Source organism: Phycodurus eques, chromosome 18, assembly GCF_024500275.1.
Source record: "Phycodurus eques isolate BA_2022a chromosome 18, UOR_Pequ_1.1, whole genome shotgun sequence".
In the NCBI taxonomy this organism is placed as follows: Eukaryota; Metazoa; Chordata; class Actinopteri; order Syngnathiformes; family Syngnathidae; genus Phycodurus; species Phycodurus eques.
The window spans coordinates 5,362,538-5,374,203 of record NC_084542.1 but is presented as its reverse complement, the minus strand read 5'-3'; positions in this window follow the sequence as shown (position 1 = coordinate 5,374,203).

Below are 11,666 nucleotides of genomic sequence, written 5' to 3'. Positions count from 1 at the left end.
GTAATTTCTTTTGTTCTAATATTTTTTTTACACAGCAGTCGGCTTTATAGAGATGTGTCTGTTTTCCACAAGAAAATATGGAGCAATTCTTATAACAAAAAATACAATGATAGAATTGTCACATGCATCCAATAATCAGAACATGATTGCAGGCCTTGAGAGAGTCAAAATAAAAGGTTGATTTTTCCGTTTACTGGATTAAATGAAATCTGTAATGGGAGGGCAAACGGTGGTGTGGGCTCATCTATTCTGATAAGTCAGGCATTCAGTCTTCGTCAACTTGCTGACAAAAAAAACCTTTAAAGGCATTCCATTTTCATGCTGCTTTAGTAATAAACATTTTTGATGGCATACATTTGCTGCTTGTACGTTCTCTTTTTCGACAAGCTCACCCCCTGATGATTCTAACTTAATGTAAAATACCTTCTCTCATGAAATGCTTTTGGTGAGGACAAAGTCTCAAGTGGTTGATTTACTATGACAAGAGGGGCGAAATGAAAACCAGGCAATCATTTTACTTCTGCAGTATGTTCTGGATGACCGTTTATGTCCTCTTCTCATCTGTGGATGTCTCAGCCAGTGATTCATATTGTGTTCCATCTATTCTTTCTGCTCTTGAAAACATCTTTATTGCAAACACATATGCTTAAAATAAAATCGAAACAACATTGAGTGTCATATCAACTAACTATTACTTGCGGTAAGTGCTTAATTTTAAAAGTTTAAAAATCCATCATATGCACACGTCTCATTCAATGGCATAAAAAACGTGTTTTAAATTTCATCACACCACTGAATGAGTCACACCTCCTTAGGTGTCGAATGCTTAGTTCCACAATCACTTGAAAAAAGCAATTCCATTACATTGACATGTGCCAACCAAAGGCTATTTAGAGCAACTCAAAGTAAAACATTTACAATGGCAACAACAAATGCGTCATAGGGAATTACTTTTGGTGAATTTAATAATTAGCTTGACTTAAATTGATTAACCATCGAGGCTATTTATAGAAATGTAGGTATCAGTTGGAATTACAGAATGAAAAATACAGTTTGATATTTAAGCAAAGTAAAGCTGAATGAAGAAAACGATATTCAGTACGTTAGAATCCAGAATAATTGCCATGCATGTGAGATATTTGCATTGCTGATTTTCGATCACTTCACATTGATGAAACATTTTTCTAGATTGTTTAAGCTTTTTAAAATAGTCCAAATAAACATTTGACGAATATGCAAATACTTAGATATCAAGATGGCGCCTACCATTGTGGTCGCCTCGGTTACGCGCTCTCTAGTATTGTTTTTTGTTTTTGTTTTTAGTTCGTCTTTGGAGACATTACACGACTCACTTACACAAGGGGATGCTTGCAGAGCATCAAGGAGGCTACTCCGGACTTTCTTTCACCAACTTTCGCAAATCTGCTCAGTTTTTTCCCCGAGTTACTCACCAGAGCGGCGACCGCGGTCTTCGGCGTATGGAGGCGAAGGCGACGCCACAGAGGGAAGCGAGCCAGTATCCAGGTGAAACTCCGCAACAGAGGATACAGACTGTCGTTTCAGTCCATCCATCCTCAGCGACTGTTTTTCTCAATGTCTTTATGTTTCAAAAGTGTCTGTTGTCGTACTAGAGCGGCTCCAATTACCGGAGACAAATTCCTTATGTGTTTTTGGACATCAGCATGGTGAACGACTGGTTAGAGCGTCTGCCTCACAGTTCTGAGGACCGGGGTTCAATCCCCGGCCCCGCGTGTGTGGAGTTTGCATGTTCTCCCCGTGCCTGCGTGGGTTTTCTCCGGGCACTCCGGTTTCCTCCCACATCCCAAAAACATGCGTGGTAGGTTAATTGACAACTCTAAATTGCCCGTAGGTGTGAATGGTTGTTTGTTTATATGTGCCCTGCGATTGGCTGGCAACCAGTTCAGGGTGTACCCCGCCTCCTGCCCGATGATTGCTGGGATACGCTCTAGCACGCCCGCGAATATAGTGAGGAGCAGCGGCTCAGAAAATGGATGGATGGATGGATGTTTTTTGGACATACTTGGCAAATAAAGATGATTCTGATTCTGATTCTTACATAAGTCACTCTACACCAGATAAAATGATCATTATTATAATAGTGTAACAGGCTGTTACTGTGGAATAGGTTTTTACAAGAAAGGGGTGCATGATGGATGAGAATAGGATAGAAAGCTCGATAGATACACAATCCTACTCTGTCAAAGTTAAGTGACCCTAAAACTAAACCACATGACCGCATTCTTTCTCATTTACTGGTTTGTTTCCCCCAATATATTTTTGCCATATGTTCTGTAGAAGTATTTTTAACAGAGTGTGAGTGTTTTATGTGTGGTTCCGAAGAGGTGTGACAAACATGTTGCCCCCTGACCTTCAGTTAGAATTAGGACTTTCCATCCCAGGACAACTTGCCCTTGGAAGCGCTCTGCTGTCACTTAAACAGCTAATGACTTCCATTCCCTCGGCGCAAGAAAATTACAGGGCCTAATACAACAAAGTGGCCTGACTTTTGGTGTTTTAGGGATAACAGATTGTTTCCAAAGTAGTGGAAAGGAGCACGCTTATTGCGAGGATGCCTCATCAATCATCATTTAATGGCCCTTAAATTGGTGTGTGCCTCCCTCAGGGGTTTTAGATTAAACTACCAAACATATAAGGGTAAGACTGCTGTATGTTTCTCACTATTAACAGTTTCTCAAGCAAGTCTGGAAGTGTACTCAAATCTACCACAGCAATTTGATGGGATAGTGTTGATGATGTGCACACGCTTCAAATATCTTTTTTTCATTATCTCCATACACCACAGTCATGAACAACAAACTCATCTTGTTCAGAACAGGCGGGGTTCTGTAGTCTGTATCAGAGATGTGATCATGCTGCTAATGATACTGATGATGTTTTCATCAAAATGAGTCATTTAATTCTCAGACTTTATACATGCACAAATCTAAACTGTAAAGCACAATTCAACTCAGGTCATTTGCACAGTTTATTCCGAAGCATCCAAAATGACCATCACTATCATTGCAGTGCCCAATGAGATCATTCAGAAGCTCCAAAATTGCAATGCTGAATAGCCAATATGTCCCAATAATATTTGTTGGCATTTCAAAGACATTTACATGAGCGGAAAGTGCTCCCCGCCGCCTCTCAGTTTGCCTGAGCTATGTTGGCAGAGGTTTGCATGTTGGTTTGCATCTGCCTGTCAGACTTGTTATTTAAAGGTGAAAAATCAGCCCGTGCAATGAGTCTCAGATTTTATAAATGACATTGTGACGTGCATTTACTCCTCCCACTACGTGCAAAATTAACTGCATGGCAAGTTAGCATGTTTGCCAGACACAATTTTGGTAGGCCCAATAGGCCTGCTTTACGCATGCAAAAACAGGTGCACACAGATGTGCAAGCTGATCTACTAACCGCGTGCACCCAGGATTGCGTCTGCCAAAAGTTCATTTTGCTTCTTCTGAGAGGAGTAGATGCAAATAGATTAATTTAGCACACGCAATGTGATTTATCAATCCTCAAAATGAGTTACAATGGCTGATTTTGCGTCTTTAAATACAGCATCTGAAAGGCTGGTGAAAACCACCTCCACTGTGCGGCGCAGGCTAAAAGAGAAGTGAAGGAGAGAACAGATCTTTTCTGCTCATGTAAACAGTTTTGAAATCTCAGAGACAAAAATTATCGCGACATATCATCGATTCAGCAATACAATTTTGGAGCTTCTGAAGGGCCCTAACTGTTTACAAGCTAGCACTATGTCGTTTACTCAACTGACTGGCTCAGAATAGATGTGACAGACCACAAGTTTGATCTATAACGTTCCCATGCCTGCCCTTTTCCAAACACTTTCTGTCAGCTATTCCCCAGACAGATTTTGAAACAATCTATTTTGTGATACAAACCATCTGGTGTGTCAAGTTTGCTAAATGCTCCATGGTATTAACAACCTGCTGCTGACATTGATGACCACATGAGAGTGAGTCAAAACGTCGTGAGCTAAACATACTGTGTCTTGAAAATTCTTCATATGAAAATTTGCCTTATGAAAGGTTTATTCAGTAGCAGCGTATCAATTCTAAAACATAATTCTCAATTTGAATGAGTTTTGCACCTGAAACAAGTTGCTGACCTTACAGTCATTTGGATTCACCCTTGAATACTAAAAGGCTACTTCAGTAATGACCAATTTGTGTAATGACTGTGTAATTGTGGTGCCATTTTCTCTTTCACCTTAGAAAAGACTAATTTTCCATCATTTATTGTATGTTTGTTTTGTATTTTATACTTCCACAGTTAAATGGTTAGAGCCCATTACCCACTTATCATCATTTGAAAGCATAAAGCCAGATTTATAAAGTTTCGTTATATTCAACCTCTTAGACACAACAGTAATGGAACTGGAACCGTAATAATTTCCTACAAGATTTATATTTAAGTGACAGCTTGATGTGTGCCTCTGAATACACATGGAGCGATGAAAGGGGAAAAAAAGAGTATCCAACACATTTATCTCTCACTATTGTCATTCATGTGCTGCATTTCATCACCCTCCTAAAGGCACCTTCTCCAACTTGTCAGCAGAACTTTTTGAAAGAAGAAAAATCCCCCCCCCCCCACTTCAATTTGTACTGCCACTGGCAATTTTATAGAGGAATGAGTTCTTTTATGAACCTAAAAAGCAATCATCTTTTCATTTGTTTTGAAATTCTCTGCATCCTCCGAAACCTGTTCATGTGGGGTTTATGAAAACGAGCTGTGGTAAGGCGTTGTTAGGCATGTGCTGGCAGTTTTGTATTGAATTTTATTTTGTAAAATGGCTTAAATGACCTGCCATTGGCTGTCAACCGGTTCAGGGTTTACCCGCCTCCCGCCCGAAGATAGCTGGGGTAGGCTCCAGCAGCCCGCGACCCGAGTGAGGATAAGCGGTAAAGAAAATGGATGGATGGATGGATTAAATGACCTGGTTACGTAGCACACACCGCTTTATTTTATTCACCGCAGTGATAATAAACGGCTGCTCTGACGGTCTCTGGTGTCAGTCAGGTTGGCACATTAGGTCAGCGCATTCAGAGTCACAGTGGGATGGGCATTGTGCACACAAGAACAAAAGAAAGGCATTTAGTTTTTCTGTAAATAATCTGCACAAATGCACATAAATAAGATACTCGGCGAGTACGAGGGGCAGTCAAAAAGTAATGAGCCAAATATAATTTAACCTATTAATAACTTGATTTTTCTTTTCTCTGAAATGTTCTTGATTTGTATTTTAAATACTTGTTCGAAGGTTTTTTCTTTTACATTTTTTTTTTTAAGTTTTGTTGAATCCGTCCTCTTCCTGTCACCCATTTTGGAAATGGCGTTGTCGGATGCCTGTCAGAAACAGAGAGCTGTGATTTATTTATTTCTTGCTTTGGAAAGGTGTCCCCTGCGATTGGTTGGCGACCAGTTCAAGGTGTACCCCGCCTCTCGCCCGAAGATAGCTGGGATAGGCTCCAGCACGCCTGCGACCCTTGTGACGATAAGTGGAACAGAAAATGGATGGATGGATGGATGGATGGATGCTTTGGAAGGGGAACCACCCCTAAATATTTTCAAAAGGTTGCAAAATGTGTATGGGGAAACTGCAATAGGCTACAACCCAGTCAACAAGTTGGTGTCCAGGATCTAAGGCAAACAAAAATAGCCTGATTTGAGTCATCTCCATGACAAGCAAAAAGAAGGGGAAATGTGTCCAGTAATTCTTGATCCTTGGAGTATTTTTGACAAAAGGAAAAAAATACATATTAGTTCTCCTACAGTCGTGCTCACCATTCTTGACACCCATGAAGTTTAAGTAGTAAACGTGGAATATCTCCTCAAGAAAATGAATCAAGTGAATGAAAATGTTCTATAGAGAAAAGAGCAAATGATAAACAATATTTCATTGACAGATGAAACAAAAATAGAGCTTTTTAGCAATGCACACAAACTGTATTACCTTTAGGGAAAAGAACACCGTGCCAACAGTCAAGCATAATGATGTGGGGCTGCTTAGCCAAATGTGGTACTGGAGGCCTTGACTGTATCACAGGTATCATGAAATAAGAAAATTATCAAGAGATTTTAGAGCGCAATGCCTTACCCAATGTAAGAAAACTTGGTTTGAGGCGAAGATCACGCTTCCTCCAGCAATACAAAAACTCAAAGCACACCTCCAAAAGCACACAGGAATGGTTGAAAATGAAAAAAAATGGACTGTTTAAAAATGTGTCCTAATCTCAATCCAATTGAAAATCTTTGGGGGGAGCTCAAATCTGCCATTGGGGAAAATAACCCTACAAATGTTCAAGATCTTGAACAAGCTGAAAGGAAATACCACCTGAGAACTCCAAAAAGCTTATACTGTAGATGGATACAAGAAACGTTTGGAGGCTGTCATTCCTGCCAAAGGGTGTGCAACCAAATATTAAGGAGGCCTGCCAATAGTGTGGTACATGCTGTTTTCTGTTTTTTTTTCTTCTTCTTCTTTGAAATTAAAATATCTAGGTTGAGAAAAAAAAAACAATTTCTTTGTTAAATTACTTTGGACCTCTATGCAATAGGTTCGGTACATTTCTATTTATTTCTGAAGATATTATACAGGTTCTGCAAAAAATGAAGGGGTGCCAATAATGGTAAGCATTAAGTTTTATCTACAATTTCTCTTTTTGCAAAGACTTTTCAGCCCCTAAAAATGTAGGTACTTTGCATTAAAGGGCTACAGTCTACAGCTTGACTGTTCATTTAAAATATATGCGGTGATGAATAGAGACAAAGTTATTTTTTTTTAAAAATCTGTTATTGTCTGGGCCTAATAGCCAAGGACAAAAACTGAACAGACGGGCGCAAACCGCTACTGACAACTACCAATGTCTTTCCATAAGGGATTGGCTGTTGATAATAGCCATAAATCACACAACAGGTCTACTACATTTTATTGTAAAATTCATTTCATTTGTGCTAAAAAGGTAGAGCAGTGGAACAGAAACAGTCTGTGTTTTGCCTCCAGACTTAATCAAATTGCTGCCTGTGTGGGTGTTCTCTACAGCAGTGTTTTTTTTACTTAAATGAAAGGATTTATCCAATTGAACATTGTAAGTAATGCAAGTGCACTATGACAGGGTTCTTACAGACTTTAACAGTATGTGGTCAGTAGTTTTTTAACCTTGTGAATCTTGTATGTGGGTCGTCGTGGTGACATGGTCCTGAGAGAAACAACTATAGGTCCTTCCACCCTACCAGGTGTTTTTGTCTGCCTTTTGGCATTCCATTGTCATTTTCTTAGAACGCTAATAAATTCAACATTCAACAAATATGTAAAGGAGCAAAACAATCATGGTGAAAATAGAAAAAAAAAGTGAAGAAACACACCTCTATTTACTTTCTAATCTAAACTAAATGTCCTACTGATAACTGCTTTATATTCACAATATGTAAAGTTATAAAATAGCTAATATATATGCAAGTGTCGATAACAATAATATAGAATACACAAACAGTTTCTTTGCACTTTGTTGTGCCAATTGCAGCCAGATGATACCAATTTCAATAGAAATACCCATACAGGATGTGATCAGTTTGGTCTTAACTATTGATGTGTTTATTCTACATACTGTACTTCCATGTTCCAAATTATTTGTTTAAATAAATGGCTAATAGATTATTTGATTTTGAAAGTGCAAGGACACTGGTGTTTATATTACCACTTCGAAACCTGTAAAAAAGCCAATTACTACTTTCCTAGGAGATATTTTATTATATTTTTGACCCAGTGACACGTAGAAACTCTCATTTATTAGGGGCCATATTCGCCCGTATGCTTAAGTCACTAAAGTTGCGCAGCTCCGTGCTTTCTGACTGTGCCCATTCTAACGTCCACTTAATTCTATTATATGCGTACCTTCTGGCCATGTGCGCACCTTGGAGCCTGAAGTGTCGGCATTCCCTCTCATATCTGGCCTTACGTGTATTCTGCAAAGACTTAACCACGTTTCCTCATCCGTGCTCCAGAGACTGTAGTAAGTCTAGTGCCCTGGGGAGGTGAAACATCATATTGCACGTTTTGATTCAGTTAACTTTCCTGTGCGCCGATGGCCAGTGACGGCCAACCCGGCACGGCCGGGCGAGACGTCTGGCCCACTCACAGACTGCCCAATGTGTCCCTAAAACATTACGCCGACAGCCGAACATTGACATCATATATCATATTAATTAATGGAAAAAAACTTCAGGGCAAGCAGACTTTTTCTTTTCACCTGCTAGCAACATTTCCGCCTTGGGCAGCGGGCGGCTCTGAGTTTGTCTAAAGCGCTCCTCATAAAAAATGCAGCATCTTAATGAGGCGCGGTGATGACTTACAGTTTGAATAATTTGTTATTATGTTATCTATATCAGAATCAGAATCAGAATCAGAATCATCTTTATTTGCCAAGTATGTCCAAAACACACAAGGAATTTGTCTCCGGTAGTTGGAGCCGCTCTAGTACAACAAACAGTCAATTTACAGAACACTTTGGGGACATAAAGACATTGACAAAAAACAATTGTGCAAAAAGATGCAGAGTCCTCTAGCACTTAGAGCAGTTCGAACGACTAATATTGCAATTGTAGAATCCGTTCAAGGAACGCCAGCATCGTTGCTGGGTAATTCTGTTGAACAAATGCTGGTTCACTCACTTTTCTATTAAAGCGGACCGGCTCCATGCGTTCAGTCATGACCACAGTATTCTGATTTACGATGAAATTACATTTACTGGATTTATTAATTACATTTCATAGTAGCCTGTTACATGAGGGGTGCGCACGTCTCACTGGCGACGATTAACCTCTGTATCCGCAGCAGAAGTTAATTTCACATGTAAAGTATGACATATTTTCCAAATAGATTTCTATAGCATTCATGCGACTCAGGCAAACTCCATGACCCAGGAATTCCAGCAAGCCTACGACTTCAATGAGTCACGCCTCTCAAGTCATTACGTGCAAACTAGTCGGCTACGCACGGCGGGTGTGTCAGAAGTCATAACCGGAGAATCTTCGCACCTTGAAACCACAGTTAGGCGCGTAAAATACAGACTTACGCACCAACTGGATAATATAGCTCTAAATGCATACAGCATTCTTTATCTTTAGTTCAGTACTTACTGTATCTTACATTGAGGAGCTAGCCATTACCAGATGATCAACTGTTCATTTCTACCACGGCCTATAGTGATCCAGACCTTTCTCTGTAACATCTTGAGATGTTTACCACCCAGCTTTCTCCAGCATCAACCCCACAAGGAGCTTTACGTGTCTGACGAACTTGTACTGGAATCTTCCATCACACTGCTGTTCACTGTCAAGCCATGGTGGCCAATGCTAGCTTGTCCTCCACTAATGTGGGACGATCTGCAAGAATGGCCGGGCACGTGTCGCAATCCGCCACCTCACAATACCGCCCTCTGGCCCGCAAGCTGCAAGTTGCTAATGTGCACTGCACACGGAAAAACAAACTACTAGTGTTGTGTAATTTAACTGCTCAGTGTTAAAGTATATCGTCGTATTTTAAAGTAAACACTTCTGAGTCAGAATTATAGACTGATCTTTCTGCACTGAATTATTTATTTTCTTCAGCCTCCACCATATGCTTCAGACTCTGTACCATTCCAATTTTGTAATTGAGATCAAAATGAGATCAGAAGCTGATGTGTCGCAGTCATTTGAACTGTCTGATAGTTGGTCTCATTCTAAAAAAAAAAAACACAAAAAGGACAAGGGCTCAACTGCTTGTAGAAGTTGTGTCCTGTTCTGATCTGTCCATTACTTTAACTCCTAAACACTTGTTTCTTTATTTTAACAGCAGGAGGGAGGAAGAGGGTTGAATGTAAACTCTATGTGCCAGCTCTCTTATTTTCTTTTTCCCGCAACCCGCCTTGACAAATAATAGAATGCACTGGCAATCTCAGAGACAGACAAGGAGAGGAAAGTGGGCCACTGCCAACCCAAGGCTATGCAAATCCACCCGTAGCCAACCAAGTTTAGGAATCTAATAATCACACCAAACACTTTTCCATCCAATCTTTGACTCTCTCTTCCGCTCTCCATTCCTCATCCCATACTGTCATTTTTCTCCTAGTGCTGTTATTGGCGCTACCATCTGGTACCGATACTCCAGAGATGGACTCGGCTCCGGTTTGCAATCAGGCGAGGGCTTAGAGTGGAAGCCTGGCACCACGGCAGCTGATTCCACAATAATATATGCCGCGCTGTTGCGGCTCATTTTGCTTCTGATGGGCACCGTGACCACTCAAGCATGTGCTGGCAATTAAGTGCTGTGTTAAGTAAAAACTGCAATTTGCAAGGCAAGCATGAAGGTGCACTTTAGTAGACCAAAGCAAATGGAGGGGGAGGAGTGATGAAGGCGGTGTCTCAGGTGGAGAAACATATTATGGAACATGCTGGGACCATTCTTAAATTACCTATGTTCTCACATCAATGCAAAATTTGAAAGGTGTTATACAGTAAATTCATTTGAGTCATTAAAAATGTTTTAAATGGAAAACAAGACAAAACATGATTAAAATTCCAAAAGTGTAGCCATTTCTTGACAAAGGACTGTGTAAATTCAGTGAAACAATGAAACTGCATTCTTTACCTCAAGCAGTATTCCTGCCAAACATTGTTGTTCTGTCCTCACTAAATGTAAACATGCTCATCCCACCCTTGGCACCTCCTTTTTCAACTTCCTTACTGTTAGGCAAATAAAGATTTATTCCACACCACACTAATCCGAGCTTGTCCTTACCATACTAGAAGTATTGTGTCCTTACCATACTAGAAGTATTGTGGCCAAAATATTGAAAACGATGAAGAGTTCACATTCAGAGGGGACACTTGTCTATTAATTTGTTCACACAATACATGTTCTTCAGCCAACTCTATTAATTCATTTGATATTAGTTGTGTGTACAATATATCAGCAAAAAAACAACAACTCATGCTTAGTGCAACTAAACAAAAGATAAATGTTCTTCCTAGAAAAGATAACACACAATTAGCAAGAAGACCAAAAGAGTTTGTTGAATGTATATTTTTGTCCCTAACGTAAATCAAGGTCACAGGAGCTTATAAAAGCACAGCGACATTTGGTGGAATTGAGTCTGGTTTCTGGCATTGATCCAGAATGGGTCAATGACATTACGACCTGAAAGCGAAATCCACTGCTCACCAGGTTCCGCAGAACTTCATTAGCTACCAGCCAATTTAACAGCTGTTGAATAACCTTGCCAATGAGATGATGTTTTTAATGCCTTTTAATTGTCTTGAACACACCTAATGTACAGTTTTTAGTGGAATTTTGTGCAGAGGTAGGGCTTAAGGCCAATGACAAGAGGGTCAAAAGAAAATTAATCATATTTTGAGGCAACACTGCATAAGGATGTGGATCCAGGGTATTTTCTCACTTTAAAAATTTATATCATCAATAGCAAAGCACTGTTGTGATATTTATTTAAAGAAATAAATAAATGTCACTTTCTTTCTCTGAACACTTTATGATGGTGTATTATCCACTCCCTGGCAACAACATGTGGACATTCACATAATTTTAATATTTTTTTTGTAACATAATAACATCATTGTTT